The sequence below is a fragment of the Oxyura jamaicensis genome, chromosome 2 (assembly GCF_011077185.1).
Source record: "Oxyura jamaicensis isolate SHBP4307 breed ruddy duck chromosome 2, BPBGC_Ojam_1.0, whole genome shotgun sequence".
Lineage (NCBI taxonomy): Eukaryota > Metazoa > Chordata > Aves > Anseriformes > Anatidae > Oxyura > Oxyura jamaicensis.
In genome coordinates this window covers 118,390,979-118,408,009 of record NC_048894.1, presented here as the reverse complement: position 1 = coordinate 118,408,009, position 17,031 = coordinate 118,390,979, and the positions used below count along the sequence as shown (strand labels likewise).

The 17,031-nt window shown below is 37.1% G+C and overlaps 1 protein-coding gene and 1 long non-coding RNA gene across 2 annotated transcripts in view; both read right to left on the bottom strand.

Moving 5' to 3' along the window:
- Positions 1-17,031, bottom strand: part of XKR4 (XK related 4) — a 224,548-nt gene that overhangs the window by 100,889 nt on the left and 106,628 nt on the right. The window lies entirely within an intron of this gene.
- On the bottom strand, positions 10,694-16,012 carry LOC118161760. The gene is made up of 2 exons (XR_004748154.1): positions 11,478-16,012; positions 10,694-11,429 (listed from the first exon to the last, which is right to left on the bottom strand). It is a non-coding gene; the product is annotated as an uncharacterized LOC118161760 (long non-coding RNA).

Below are 17,031 nucleotides of genomic sequence, written 5' to 3'. Positions count from 1 at the left end.
TTCTTTTTCTTTTTCTTTTTCTTTTTCTTTTTCTTTTTCTTTTTCTTCTTCTTTTTCTTCTTCTTTTTCTCTTTTAACAAAGAGTTAAAGCTCTTGTTTAGTGTTATAAATTACTTGAAAGGAAGAGAAAAACATTCTGGTACTGAAGTATATTTCTGAATGGGTTTCTTAGTTCATTCTGTTTTTCCATCTTGTGCTTGTCAAGATGGACCTGAAAGCAAAAAGACCAAATAGAATCTCTACAAGAAAAAAAAAAATTTCCTTGTAAAATACATTAATAATCAACACTGTCTATAAGGACCTGTGCTTCTTTTTTCCTTATTGTTGTGCATGTTCTGCAGACTGGCATGAAATACGTGTGAAGCACTGAAACCCTAGGTCAAGATAAAGACCATCATTTACTCTTTTAATTTGCTTTTGAAATCAAGTTTGAAAAACTCTGCAGAAAAATCTGTTCCTGGGCCAAGGGTTTCCTTTTGTACTGACTATTTAAGTATTTTCACAAATGCATTTTTATCTTTTTTCCCTTCCTGACCGCATGGTTTGAACATACAGGTCAATGTGACCTTACAACTTCCTAGGGGAAAATTAGTTGCAGAGAGATGGCACACAAAGAAAGAGACACTCACAAAAATCAGTGGGTTTTCTGCAAAATACATTTAGTGTTTCTTGGCACTCTCTGCCCTCAACACCCACCTTTGCTTTAGTAGCATCTGCTGTGATTTTCTTATCTTGCACTGAGTGGTCCAACGAGATTTTCATTATTTGAAAAGTGCATTCCATTCACTAATGTGTATCTGATTAAGCTTGGCTCCAGATGACTTTATGTTACAAACACATTATAGCTACATCTTCACAGAACACTGAAACATCCCACTTCCCAGAAAGCATTGGCAGAGGCCCAACTCCGATTGAAATCAGTGGGACTGAGCCCACTAGCTTCCTTCAAATATTAGGTCTGATCGATGAAATGGGACAGGATGAGGATTTTATATACATGCTTTTACGTAAATGCATGCATTCACACTCCATATATATATGCACTGACATGCTGTATCATTCTATATCATACATCTGTTGGATACCCAACAAGAGTGCATACTTGTGAGCTAACTTTCTTTTTCTACAGATACAAACCAAGATTGAACAAAACAATTCTAGGGAAATTAAGGCAAAGAAATGTGGTAATATTGACAGAAGTTCTCTGAACTAAATCTAACAAAATGGTACAGCCAGTAAGTTCAGCCAAAGACTAAGAACAAGCTCAGCCAGAGGCTGCCTCTCCCTTCAGCCCGCCTTGCAAGATGCAGTTCCCGTAGCGTTCCCAGGCTCATGTGCTACTTCAGTGGACAGAATAAAGGCCATATTACCTTTCCCTTGCTATAATTTGCTGTCCAGCTGTAAATGCTTCTGTTACAGCTCATTCCCCCCCCAGGGGTGAATCTGATGCTTAGCACTGAATTGGCCTAAACCAGTTCATCTAAAAGAAGAACAGATCAAAAATAAGGGAACCTGTTCATTCCCATTCAAAATTAAACCCAAACAAATAATCTAAACAAGCAAAAACAGTAAAAAACAACAGCAAAAATAAAACAAAAACCCTAAATGAACCAGTCTAAATCCCTTCATTTAGTTGGCTTTCAGCATTTTATTTTTATTTTATTTTTATTTTTTTTCATGTTTTTGGACTTCAGTATATCAAGCTGTCCAGGAAGCTGATGAAACAAATTTCAGCACTCTGGGAATCTGGCCTACGTTTGCAATGAACGGACCTTAACTGGGAGCAGGGAGTGCCAGAAGTCATAAGGAGGACTGATCCTCTTGAGACCTTGAAATTAATTTTACTGTACTAAGGAATTTGACTAAGCTCCTGTTAAGCTCTTCCCATTTAAAACTGCTGTTCAAGGCAAACCTGTGGGGTTTCATCTATCACTGTCTTCTTGGCTTGATTTGAACTGTATCCTGGTGACAAGGGGAAACTCTTCAAGCTGAAGGGAGGAAATGCTCTAAAAGATTAGCACAAGAAGTGAGGAACAACCAGTCTCAATTCTCACAGAATATCCAATATAAACTTGCAGAATCACTTAAATGGTGATAGAAAGGCTAGTAACATACTCAGTATAAAAAGATAAGATACAGATCCACAAAAACAGGTACGCACATGGAACTGAAACAACCTAATTTAAGCACCTACAGCCAAGAGCATGATACAAATTTTGACAAATCTTCTGAGGAGGAAACAATCAGTGGTATCTTCGATATCATTCATGAGGAATGCTAGAATGATGGCAATGTCCAGAGCTGCCACCATATTAGCCCAGTTGAATGACTCCTTATCTCCACTTTGCAATTGTCCATATGGGATGTACCAACATTTATGTGCCACCAGTTCAACATGGACCCGATACAGGCTATAACCTCAATCACTCCTGCACACAAAGTTCCCCTAAACCCCTGTTCTGTTTTTCTGGCCCAAGCAACTTTAAATAATCTAGAGCAGAGTGTGCTCTTATTGCAAACCTTTCCTGTGGCCTTCTAGTTGAGTAACTCCCAAGAAATGGGAGACTGGGCTGTGAAATCCCAGTCTGGAAAGACATGCAGGAAGTTCATGCACTACCTAAGCAGTGCTTGACACACCTAACTGTAGGCTGATGTTGTTTCAACTTCTGCAGTTTTAAGTATTAAGACAAGAACCAGCAGCTATTTTTCAGCATCTAACTAAAAGCAGATGACGTTTCAGATACCCGCCTGTCTCCTCAGTATATCCTCCTAAGTATTCTCCCGTGTTGAAGAAAACATGAGACGGGTCATTAATTCTAATGCATTAATTCATTAATTCTAATGCAACATAGTATTTTTTACATTATTTATTTCCTTGCACATCTCTCATCTCTATATGGGAATGGTACTATTCAGAAACATGGTAGGTATATTGGGAGGCTAATTAAATTAAGATCTGCAGAATACTAGATCCTTGGGATGGCAGGTGCTATATAAGTGAAAGATTATATTTAAAATGTCATGTTAAGTGAGGGATTTTTTTCTCTTATCCCTCAGAACATTATCTCTCAGAAATCCTCAGTGTGTTTTAAAGTTGAAATTTCATTAACAAGTTGTCAACACCAGCTCCTCCTCCCAGAACCCTCTCTTTTCCCTCCTACACTTTCCCCAAAACACCAGCCATCTCGAAGCATCTAGAAAGGCAACGGAAAAACTAGCATTTTTAACAGAGGAAAAGAATCAAATTAAGCAACTGGAAAAGTTCATTTCTTTTCAGGGCTTGGAACTCTGTCTCACACATACATGGCTACCTTATACATAAACAGAGATACAAACATACTTGCAGAATGAATACGTATGTAGGTTTGATAGCTATATTTGTACACGCAAATACAATTCCATGTTAAATGAAACAATATATTGTTTTTGAAGAGAAGAAATGGCTGTGGCCTTTTACCCTTGTTCTTTTCTGAAGCTTAAACTTTTTTTAAGCTTCATTTTCTACTCTATTAAATTAATACGTTAGCACAGCACTGATTCCAGTTTTTCTAAAATGGCTAGATGCAAGTAAGAACCCTACCAATTCAATTTTGACTAGGAAAATTATTGCTTCGCTGTAGACATTGTTTATAAATCAAAACTCAATGATTCCTCTCACATTTCAGGAAATAAAAACATTCTGTCTATTCCATAAAAGTCATGACAATCCCAGGTAATTAATAATGAAGACTGCTACCCTCTATCTATATCAAATCAGGCACTATTTTCTCCCTGTTCTCATCTTTTACATCATGGTTTCCAATGGTTATTAAATGCATCCTGGCCAGCCATTCTTTTAAATTAGCATCCCCATAAGATGCAATATCCTCCTGAATTCCCCCAAGAACAATTCCAGCTGTAATCTTCACTTAATATTGAATTTGCACCAGAGAAATTCATTAGCTATGAACAGCATAAGACTTCATTTATGCATGCTTTCCGTTCATTCATCCCAAACCACCATAGCCCTTGGCTGCAGCAAACAAACCTGGCTTCTTCCCAATAAAATCAATTGTTAACACACATACTGAAGAAAGTCCTATGCATTCAGAAAGGATTAGTTACAGCTTGGGCTCATAGATTGTTGTGCGCTATCCTGTTGAATATCTTTTTAGGTTTTGGCCACAGCTTATGGGATTAACCAAACAAAACAAACAAAAACAAACAAACAAACAAAAACACAACTACCCACCCACCACCTGTATAATATACATATCACAATACACATTCTGCTTCTTTTCTTAGCAAAAGGTAGGGATATTACATAGGATTGGCATAAAAGTTTTAGAGAGGATTATAGGCTACAATTCTACTTAGATATTGGACAGATTTCAAATATTTAAGCATTCCTTCCTCCAATTAAATATGAATATGCAGTAGCAGACCCCTTGCGTGTTTATATATACACAACATAGAGAATAGCACTCTCTCTACATACGCACATGCATACACTTATACCCAAAAATGAAAACACGCAAATATTCTCTGTTTTTTGCAATTGTTTGTTAATACTTTATGTTATGACATGGTATCCAACACAAGTAGAAAAACTAGTATTATGCCTGTTAAAAACCTTATCTAATTGTAATCAATTATATTCTCTTTGAGATTCCAACAAATGAGAGAGTTTGAAAAATTAGTCTTGCAAAGCTTAAACTGAGAAGCAGACAAGGGTAGACTTAAGCAATGTAGCATGCATGAACTAAATCATTTGTCACTGCATGTCTTAAATGTAATGACTGTTTAACTGTTTTTCCCTTTTAAAGCTTTTTTTTTCCCATAAGGAATGTAACTACATGCAGTATAATTCTAATAGCATAAGTATATACAGAAATTCTACTGCCCACTATTTAAAAGGATACAAAGATCCTAAAGCAGTATACCTTTCCAGAATGACCATGCATTAAAAAAAAAAAAAAAAAAAAAAAAAAAAGAAACACTGAAAACAATGATCATGGTAGTCTAGGACTCTTGGTAGTCAAATTCTAGAATCTGAATCAGAATCTAGAATCTCCCCAGATTCTGAAGCTCGGTATCTTTTTTAAATCATTTTTGCTCAAGTGAAATTATGAAATTATCCTATTTGAAAAAAATTGGATAGAGATTCATATATACCAAGTAATAGATAAAAGGTCTATTATTTCTCACAACATAATATCACGATTATTTCTCACAACAGCCAGCTTGAGAGAAGTATTTTGAAAGAGGTTCAGTTAATTTTATTAGCTTGCTGGTGTTTCAATTTATTGTTAAAAGATTCATTTGTCTTCCATGCTGCAGACAGAAAAACTTGTATAATTATAACTGAAACAAATTTTATTAAATTATTGTTTGTTCTGGAATTATAAGTATGGGTTTTTCATTTTACTGATGTGAATTTTGGTTTCTTGTTTCATTTCTTTTTATGATACAAATATTTAAACTGCTGGAGTGCCCAGCTGTTGAATATAAAGCATACACCAAGGACTATCATGCTGGTTAGACTAAACTGTCTGCCTTGACCAGAATTCAGTGACAAATTCTTCCCACTTCAGAGCAAATTTGAAATATGGATACAAAACCCAGGTGGCAGCCTTATATAGGGCATATGTGATCATCTGACACATTCCTAAATTTCCAAAAGGCTCAAGATTTTGTTTTCCTTCTCCCTCTGAGACATTGAGAATGAGAGACAATGACTGAAGACCACCCATTTCATGAAATTATTGAGAAAATCTTTAGAAAACTAGTTTATCAGGAGGGGAATATCAAAACCATATCAGGTGCATATTTAATTCTTCACGTTTCTGAAATAAAAATGTTCAGTTCTTTAGCGCTTTCTATTCCAGCTTGTCTCTACAGACAGCTGTTCATACATGCTGACCTCTCATAGCTTTTCAGATTCCCTTTCAAATTTAACTCTCTATTGGTAAAACAAGATTTTCAGCATCTTGAAGGTGAGGCATGGGATCTCTGAAGCTGGCAACAACTTCCAGTCTTCGCAATGTATACCATTTGATGATGCCATTTGAGAAGCCATTATGATGTATGGATTTAAGATAGACTAATATATTCAGGCAGGAAAAAAAATTCTAACACTATGTATTATTTCCATTTTACCTTATGTTTGGGGTCTACCTTAGTTAGATTAAAAAAGAAGAGAAGGAGTTGCTTTCTTCATCTTTTGGGATTAAGCTAAATAACACTTTCTTATTCTCAGATTTTACCACACCTTATTTTCACTTTTAAGTCATTAACACATCAGTCCGGTTATAATGCCCTGGAAAAAATGATAATTAACCTACTTCCATACTGACCATAAAACACCTATACCTCCTCTTGGTTTCCCTCAGTCAGTTTATAGTCTATAACACTTTTGGGGTTGCCTATCTTAATTTCCTTAAATACATCTGACAAATTCATATAAAGTCATGTCTGAATTTCTCCTTTCTTGGTGAAGTAACACTGTGATGGCAGAGCTGGCTCCTAAGATGCCTGAAGAGTCAGCAAGGTTTTCAAGGTCTGTGAGGAGGAATAAAATCAGGTAAAGGGTAATTTGAGTTACAAGACACCTGGATGTGAGAAAAGACCAATGAAGTTTTGGGCAGGTATGTGAAGGGCTTCCTTTGGCTTCTCCTCAGCATGCTCTCTCTGAGGACTTCTTGTTGCTCACCCCTCTGGTAGTGCTTATCTTTATCCTTCTCAGAGAAATTGCTGACATTTCTCTGCTGCCTCCAGCCTGAACTGAGCAATTATGCTCTGTTCTCCTGTGCAGCAGCCCCTACACACTTCCTTGTGCTTCAAACCCGCCAGGGACTAGGAAGAAGAGCAGGAGCAGAACTGCAAAGGAAGGCACCTTTTACTGGAAGAGTTGATCTAGGCTGTCTTTTTATCATAGGCAAAGTCATCTGCTGCTCCAAATGGCCTCCTGCCCTAGACAGCCTCCTACTGTAACAAATGCCAGACATAGCATCATGCTAGAGACTTTTGGCCAAGTCTTTTAAAAAATCTAGATAAAGAACTGGCTGACAAAATGCTTTCTGCTATTTTAATGACAGATTTGAATTCTATGAGATTAGGAAGATAAGATTTTTTTCTTCACAAAAGCCAGACTAATTTGCATCTATTATATCATGCTTAGATTAAGGTTTTATAGACTCTATCTTGCTTCTTTCAACTAATGTTCCTGATCCTAATTTAAGGTCAGTGCTTTATGTTCCTCAGGATCACCCCTCATAATTTTTTTAAGAGAAGTATAATATTTGTTACACTCCAGGGCTGTAGGTAATTTATTCTAGTATGATGTTACATTTTTATTAGCAGCTCAGCCACTTCCTTCCCAAACATCTCTCTAGTTCCTTCTTGAACAGTGGCTAGTCCCACCAGCTAATTTCAATTTATTCTACTACTCCAGTTTTGAGCATTTCATCTCCTATTATGCCTAGTTCTCACTTGCAAAAAGAACTGTTACAGTAGGAGTATATGAATCAACCTCTATGACAGGCACTAATGCAAAGTCATCATCAAGATTCTTTGAAATCACACTTCAGGCCTGACTTCCTCTGATGCAGGGCTTTGACTGGCTGTCTTCAGGAACTAAAGAAGAAAGAACTATACTCTTCTCTCCTCTGGATGTATGCAATTATCCTTTGGAGACTCTGCCAAAGCTGAGGTTGGATGTTGTGGTTTTGGGAAAGGAAGAGCAGGTTTCCTGGTAGAGCTGAGAAAACACTTGCTTTCCTGGTTTCATGACTTGTCTGTGTTTTTGGAGGTAAAATACTTGCGACCAGTTTTGAAGGAAAGAAGAAATAAAGGTCAGACTGTGGACAACTCAAGGGGCAGTGAGGGTGGAAAAAACTGCCTTGTGTAGCACAGTCACAGTCTACTTTGCATGGAACTATTGCAAAGCCTGTTGTGTTGTGGGCATCCAGAACATCCAGGTGCTGCTTTCTTCCTATGACACTGTAATTCTGGGAGAACTGTGCCTTATATACAGGAATGCTGGGAAGGAAAGCATTTTGTGGTGACTGCTGTAGCAGAGACAAGCTGAATTTTCCCGTGGTCTCTTCTGGACTATTACATCTATTACTTGCTTGGCTGTGTTTGCAGGAACCAGACTAAATGATCCATGAATTGTCATCCACTCCTGTGGGGAATAATTGGGGATAGCAGGAACAAAATCTCTGCTATTTTAGAGAATTTGGGATCCTTGTTCCCCATTTCCCCTGTGTGCTGCAAGAGTTACTGTGAATTTTTTAGCTTATCCCAAGCTTTCAGAGGTGTTAAAAGGTTTGCTGGGCTTGCAGATCTGTCTGGAACTCAGAAATATTAAAAAATAGTAGCAGAAGGCCTAGATGAAAGAACAAAGGGCTGCAAGCCAGAATCTGTCCTTTGCCAGATGGTCATTTAATAATACTTTGCATAAATATAGCATTAGGAATTTGTACTTTGGCCTCTGAAGTGGATACACATCATTAATACTGTTTTACAAATGGGGAAGCTGAGGATTAAAATGGTACATTCAGTGGCTACAACATTGCTAAACGTATATATGAATAATGCCAAGATTTTTTCTGGTTATGCAGAAAAGGTCTTAGTGGCCATAATGTATTCATGGAGGAGCTTGGAGTTCAAAGAAAGCACAATATGTCCCAGCAGCCACACTTGTTTCAGCCCATACTTCAAGCAGACATCAACTTCTTTTGCCCATACTTTAAGACAGAAAAAAGAGGCCATGACAATATTACGCTGGGCTTGGAATTAAGCTAATGAACTTAGCTTTCCTTAAATCTTGTTACGTAGGTCTAAGGAAGGGACCAATGTGTGTGTATGATTTTCTAGTTATGTTATATGACAAAATATATTGACAGCTGTCCTAAAATACAAAAGACATGCACATCTTCAGTCTCTATCTCTTCTATAGTAATCTCTTGGAAAATCGTAGAATTTCGTTCTTCTCTTTTGGTAGTGAATATAATTTTGAAGGCATGAAGACCTACACCTTCAAACAGTTACTCAGTAAGACATTTTGCCAAGAATACTGCAAAATGTCTAAATCCTAACGGTTCTTCACTTTAGCTCCTTCATGTTCAATATGATTTGTCTCTCAGCATTCAAGTACAATTTAATACAAAGGGTACTTAAATAAGGATTTAGGGCAGTGTTTCTGAACCACAGGGTCACAAATGCAGGACAGTGAAATCAGGGTGACATGAAGTACTGTAAATTTTATTATATTATAAAGCAAAGAGAATGCTGTTTTCCAAGTCTACACATATAACCTAGCCATTCAAGGTCAAATATAATCCATTAACCTCTCCAAATAGACACATGAATATAAGCTTATATATCCTTCTTGTTACTATGGTTATATTCTTTGTTCTTACATTTACAGGAGGTGGAAAAAAAGTCATAAAAATTGATTAAGACAATGCCAAGTTAAAAAGCTTAGGAACATTGTTCTAATTTATGTTTTAAGAATAACAAAAATAATTAAAAAAAAAAACTGAAAATATTTAATCTGAAAACTGCTGTTGAAAACGGTAAGTTAACAGAAAACACTTATTTTCTTTGAGAAAACAGGCTTAACGTATTTGAGAGAAATTTTTAAATAGCAATACATAAAATAATCATCACTTGTATATGTTTTTAAAAAGTAGCCTGAAAATAGTGGTGCTTTAAATACTGTAGACATAAAAGCATAAGAAGTAATATTATGTTATTCCCTTTTACAGTAATGGGTGCTTCCTTTATTGAGTACAGTAAGAAAAAAAAATATATGATATGAAATAAAGTAAGTAGAAATGATTCTCGCAAGCAATATACACTCCACTTCACCCCACTTCAGCTCTGATGTGCCTACACATTTGGGAATGCTCCTTAAACAGAGACCTTCAGGGAGCCAACTGAAAATGATAATACGTTTAAATATATATATTTTGTGTGTATTTCTCCTGTACTTTCAATAAGCCAACTATAAACCAGCTAAGTACCAGTTAAATACTAGGACATATTTTTATAATTCACACAAATGAGAGGCAGTGACTGACAATTACTGGGGAAAAGAAAGCACCTCCTGTAGTATTAGAGATATTAGGAGCAAAGAGGTAAATTTCCCTTGATACCTTCTGTACCCATAAATAACTTTCTTTTACTGCTGAATCAGAGGAAATGGCCTGGGTGCACACTGGCTGAGTTGCTTTGTTTAACACAAACTACTTAAGGATTATACACAAAAAAATACAGTATCATACAGAGTTTGGCATCTGTTTTTGCAGCTGTCACACCAGCCCTGCAAGGGAGCATTTGGAGCTGCAAAAGAGGCCAAAGGGGACTATATTCCACACAATCATCACCAGGAAAACAGGGTGCCAAGCGGGTATTTGAGTCAAATTTATAAGCCAACTTGCTTTACAATAGTGTTTCTATTTTTAACACAGAGGGATGAGCCAAGAAACACTAGAGTCATGCATTGCAGATTACAGAAAGATACAGTATTAGCCTAAGTTTCTCCCTAGTGCACTTAAATATTTGAGTTTGGAGCCTATGTTCGTCTTTGAGGTAAGTAAGTGCAGCTTCATTTTGAAAAGGAATAAAATGGAAATTGCTTACAACAGTTCCAAATAAGTGCTTTTTCTTTCCTTTTTTTTTTTTTTTTTTTTTTTTTAAATAAAAAAAAGGATCATTCCTTGACAGAGACTCCTTAGTAATTTATAAATTATTTTGTCAGGCAGTAATGATTAAATGATCCAGGTCTTCACTTAAATTAAATGAACCATGCCTTTCAGTTCAATGTTTCACATTCTGCATTATGCAAATGTCAGAAGAGACTATTAAAATTATGTTATTCTGCCCAAGACAAGGCAAAACCTGACTCAAGTTCTACAGGAAGCTATTGGATTCCAGACTGCAGAAAGACAAGTACTGTTCTTTTGAGGAATCTTTTTAGATATTTAGTACTTATTTAAATCTCAGATTTTAGAGAAGCAGTAGAAATATTTGGATTTATACACAGATCATTTTTTTAGCTTCTGATTTAGAAATTGTGGATAGTGTTCATAGTCATATACAGTGCCATTAGTATCACCAATTTGATAAGCCTTTATTTAATGAATTTCTCTAGATTTTAAACTTTTTACAGAAATTTACACTGTGGATTTATGTTGTGGTTTCAGTAAAATCAAAATATGTGTTTGTAAAATTAAAAAAAAAAAAAAGTAAATTAAAAAAAGTCATATAAAACTATCATATAACAATGAATAAACACATGCAAATGTATTATTTTATTTGGCCCAACCTGCAAAGTTTTGATCAGCCCTCCCACGTATAACATTATCTGAATTTCTCAGAAATTTGTGTGTGTGCAAAACAGTGGAAGATCTTCATATTAAAACCATGCAGAAATTAGCTACCTTCCTGGTGCCAGATCTTCATATTAAAACCATGCAGAAATTAGCTACCTTCCTGGTGCCATCAGCATGTACTGTTGCTTGCTATTTATAATACCTTATGGAAAATCAGGTTCAGTAAATCATTTTTTTTCCATAACAGAGAACTTTTTAACTGCGATAATCCTGTGCACAGACAATCATGATCCTCTCGCACTGCTAATTCATACTAAAAAGAGTTATTTGGTAAAGCTAGAGATTTGCTTCCCTCAGTCTGATTTAAACACCATCATGGCATTCATGCTGCATGTTATACCAGGTTAAAATCTAGGCTTAAACCTTATCCTGGCTTTCTGTTTAAGCTGTTAAGTCCCAAGCCTAGACCTTTGCTCTTGGTTTTCAAGCACACTACTCTTCCAAGGTCACATCAAATTCTTCCAAACACATCAGCAAGGCAGTGGAGCTTGTTTTGGTCTTTATACTCTGAGAACAGGCTTGCCTGAAGCAATTCTATTTCAAATATCCTCATTCCCAGGTCAGTACAGCCTATTTTTGTTGTGATTTTTTTCCTGCCACACATATTTACCCTTGGACAACACCTAGTTCTCAACCTCACCAGTATTCATCTGCTACTTCGCAAGTTGTCAAATGACTACTCAGGCGCTAAAAAACCCAACCAAATCTCTCTAGAGTCTTAATTTAAGTGCTAGCAGGGAGCTGAAAATTAGCAGTAATGTTGCTGCCTGCAGCAACGAAAAAATAGTGAGAACTGACACTTTAATGATTGTTAAGAAAGGCTGGATAACAAGTTTGCTAGTTGCTCTCCATTCCACCTTCACTGCCAACGCCCAATGTGTAAGCAGTGAACCTACATTCCTGCAATTTCTCTCTTGAGGGTAGGAATCTGAGTTACAAATGCAATTTTGGACAGTAAATATCTGTGTCAAGTAAGTTGGTGAGGCCCAGCAATCTGCTCAGGAAACTCTCTAGAATACTTCCCACATTGCTCATTACAATGTGGAAAGAACCATGCTGCTGTTTCTGAGTGAAGTTGTCCACAAAGCCCTTTCTTCGAAATTTCAGCTCAGTTATCATCTTCAGGGCTCAGTAACAGCACCTGCTGTTTGTAACTTTTACCCCCACAGTCCATTTGAAACTGCTCTATAGGTTTCTTTTAGCTCATGGTTTCTGCTTGGGCACTCATTTTCAGGTCTCTGTTGTCAGGTCTTTGAGAATTTATTGCTACTGTGATGCTGACTTAACAGCTATATGCCATACAGCCTTAAACGCTGCTTGCTCTGCTGAATGCTTTTAAACCAGTTGTGTGCACTTTTCTCTTTCAAATCACCTTCCCACTCAGACATGGGAGTGACTGCTTCCTTGTCAGGCCAAGAGCTGGTTAAAATTCTGCAGACAGTGCCTCCTAGCATTCGTATTTGTAAGGCTGACTTTCTATGACCACCTCATAAAACTGGCTGCCAAAATCAAGACCAGAAATGCTTCAAGTGTCAAGTTTACGAATACAATAGAACGTGACCTTCAAAGATCATCAAGTCCAACTGCCTAACCACTTCAGGGCTAACCAATAGTTAAAGCATATTATTGAGGGCATTGTCCAAATGTCTCTTGAATACTGACAGGCCTGGGCATGAACCACCTATCTAGGAAACCTGTTCCTGTTTCCTAATCTGCCCAGGGATCTAACATTCACACACACTACCAACATTTCCTTGTCTGCTGTTTGCCACCGTAACACCAGCCAAGGACTGCTTGAGCCATGCTGAAGGTGCAGCTGTGTGCAGCCAGGCTGCTCAGAGACTGCAACCCAAATCCTAACTCTGTGCCCTCACCACTGAGCAACACCACTGTGCTGCACGTTCACCAAGAAGATTTTTCAGCCTGAGGAGCTACACCCTTCAACATCCTGTTGTAGATTTCTTCCTCCCCTCTCCTTCCAGGTCATCTCGAATCCCAGGATCCCTAAGGCAAGTTCAGCTATGCCATAACTTCTTAGTGGCATAATAGCATCTTGAGAGCAGACAGAATGGTCCCAGTCTGCTTTTGTGTTGGAAGCCTATTCAGGTAACAGCTTTTGATAGACTCTATTACCTCTGGTCCCTCCTAAATTGCTGCTGGCTGTGGCCAGTACCCAGTCAGCACCAACAGCTGGTTTCCAGGACAATCTGAGTTGCCTACATGATCAGGTGCAGGTTATGATTAACTGCACAGGGGACAATCTGCTGGCCAGGGAGGCTCTAAATACGCTGAAAATTGCCAAGATTGTCATGGCTTGGTTTGGCCAGTTGTGCACATGCTTAAAATAAAATGACAGCAGTAGACACTGGGAAAAGCAGTTAACTTCAGACAAAAATCTCAAGTGACAGGTATTAAAATCTCCTGTCAAAAAATGTAATTTAGAACATTGCAGGTCCGGCCGAACTCAACCCAGGAGTGCTTCCCAGCTCCTGGCTTTGGTGATGCACCTTGGCTGCATGCCAGCCCAAGGCTGAGGGCACGGGCAGGACGGGGACAGTCTCTGTGTGCCCCAGCAGGTCTGTATGGCTAAGGGTAGAGGCTGCTGGGCATAGCACTAAACACATCCTTACTGCCATTCAGGCAGAGTGTGACACAGAAGAGACTGTGAGAAGCAAGGAGAGCTGGAGTCTTACCTTCATGTTCATAGCTTGCTCTGAGTGAACTTTGGCATATTTTAAGTGTGGTGTGAAGTTTTCAATATGAGAGAAGATACTGGGGATATTAAGGGGATACTAGAGGGATACAAGGTTTGGTGCAACGTGGTTAACTTTAGAGCTAAAATGAGCAACAATCATCAAAATATGGGGCATTTGAGAGGTATTGAATTAAGTGCCTAAAGCAGTTTATGAGCAGATTCAGAGATGATGGTTCACAGTTCACCTATAAAGCTGTAAACAGTGTTGGAAAAAATGATTAATTTCATAGAACATCTTAGAAATATACTGTTCTACTGTGAGGTTCTTCTAAAAGCTAAATGCATTTGTACTGTCTAATACAAATATATCAAGGAAAAAATATTTTTCTGGAATGAATAATCACTATATAGTGTTTAGTTGTGCAATCCTCCCTTTAATTGTCTGTTCCCTAGTGCTGACTGTTTCAGTGGTTCAAGAATAAATATTAGAGAATAAATAAAGTAGATGCAAGAGACTTCTCAATACTTAATGACTAGGCTGCACTTTATAGATCATATTTCAGATAGTTCAATAGTTACATAACCAGGAGTCTCACAGTAATTTTGGAATTTCTTTAGCTGAAGGTTATTTCTCTCTCCTACGTCTAGCCTCAGCATAGTTAAATCACATTCTAACTCTGATTTAGAGCACCTCACTGGCCACATAATAGGCATTGATAGTATCTTCCAGACAAAGAACTTCCTCTCTGAAGAACTGCAAAACTGAATCAAGAATTGTAATGCCCATCTTTAAAATAACTGAAGTCACTCATTATTTACACATGGTTTTCAAAGAAGAAATCATTAGTGTCTAAAGAAAACAAATCCTGCCATCTTTCTCTGTGTGCAGCTCCCAGAAAGGCAATGGGACCTGAATATATTCACATTTTGGTCTGGGCTTCCCTCCATATATCGTGTAGTATCTGAACATCCTGAGCATAAAAGGATGGCTATAGGTACAGGGAAGTAGTAGCAAGCTCATCCATTCTCACCATCCTTCCAGTTTCTCCTCAGTTTTTCCCTTGGGACTGTTCAGACTGTCCCCTTGCTCTCTCCCCTGCCTCCTGATGCAATAGAGACATATTTGCCTTTTTAGAAGAGTAATCAGATTTTTTTCCCTGATAAACTGCACGCCTGCAAAAAAGGTGAAATTTGCAGCAGTCTACTAATACACCAACATCTGAACCTTAATTTACATATTTAAGGTACCCAACTTCCACCACGTTTTAAACCTAGCTAGTGATACCGTAATTTAAAAATAAAACCTAGAATTTACCACTCCTAAAAGCCAGCAATTACTTATTAGCCTTGGTATAGACATACATTTTACAACCTGAGGATACCACTTTCTTCACCTAATTTGATCTGAGTAACAGAGCTAAAGCTAAAAACTTAAAAGTAAAAAATTGCATCCATCAATTAGCTGAGATATCTAAATATTTTTCCTCTGAGATCTGTTTTCTCATAAGATATAAATACAGATATTGAACTCATATTTAACTCAGGTATCATATCATTTTATAAACTGCTGCTCTCACTGTGTCGTGTCTTTAATATGTGATGGACATGGGGACCATGGCTCATCCAGTGTAAGGCAATGACACAATGGCACAATTGGTGAAAGAGCTAAATATGCCTGCATCATCCATAAAGCTACATCCTGAAACTACCTGAAACAACCTGAATAATATCCTCAAGAACCAGTTTAAGAACGGTAACATATACAGAAAAGATTAGCTGTATCAGATTGAGCATGAAGACCAGAATCTCTTGGGGTAGACTATTGCAAGGGAGCATTGCAAATGAGAGCATTCAGATAATTAAGGATAAAAAGATAAAAGATAAAATAAATATACTATAATTATTGTTCATAAAGAGGAAGGATGAAATATTCTTTTCACACTACAGGGAGTTTTGTGTAAAATATGTATGTATTTACATACATATTTACATAAATATTTATATATTTATGTAAAATATGGCACTAAAAGACATGTTTAAGTGGTGGAACTTGGTAGGTCAGGTTGGTGGTTAGACTTGATGACCTTGAAAGTCTTTTCCATCCTAGATAATGCTATGATTCTGTAGCCTTATGTGTACAGATATGATCTGAGAAGATACAGGCCATACAGAGGGAGCTTTAAGAGGGCTCAGAGTATTGCTATGAAGGACAACAAAAGCCTTCTCTTAGTTGCTGAGGAATACGTGCACTGTTATCAGTGCTCTAATTGCACTCTTAATTTGATTTAAGCACAAGTAAAACTCAGAGTAATGCTCTTATTAAAAAGCATTTCTATTCCTATACTCTAGGTAAACAGCTAATGTTAAATGGATGGAAGATAGATTAATTGCATTAATTTTAATAACATTTCATTTAGAAGACTAGGATAAAAATAAATGAGACCAGTTAAATAGATAATGCTGTAAACATTTTCTCCATTCATCGATATATTAGAGAGAGTTAGTGGAATTCAGGCCTATTTAAAAGACTGCATGGGGTGGACCATGCTCATGTGTAGCAAGAGAACAGGAGGCTTCCTCCCTGCAATGACCCAGCTACAGCGCAGTGCCATGAGCACTGTGGGCTGATCTTCACTGAGGCTGCTCCAAATGGATTCTCCCACACATGCACAGCCTGGACCAATTAGAAAAGCACAACAAGCTTGTAGATGCTGCTTCCTTTTTAATAATATTTTAAAATTAAAATTATTTATTTTTTTACTACCCATTTTAAATTGGATCTTTAAGGTTAAACATGTGTACTTTCATACAGGTTTTCATTTTGAGAAAAAGTACTGAAAACTTTTAACAATTTTTTATGACTCTAATTCTGAAAACTTTCAGGAACTCCAAATTTGTTTTGTAATTTCATTTTTTTTTTTTAATATATTTTATAGAACTTTTTTTTTTTTTTTT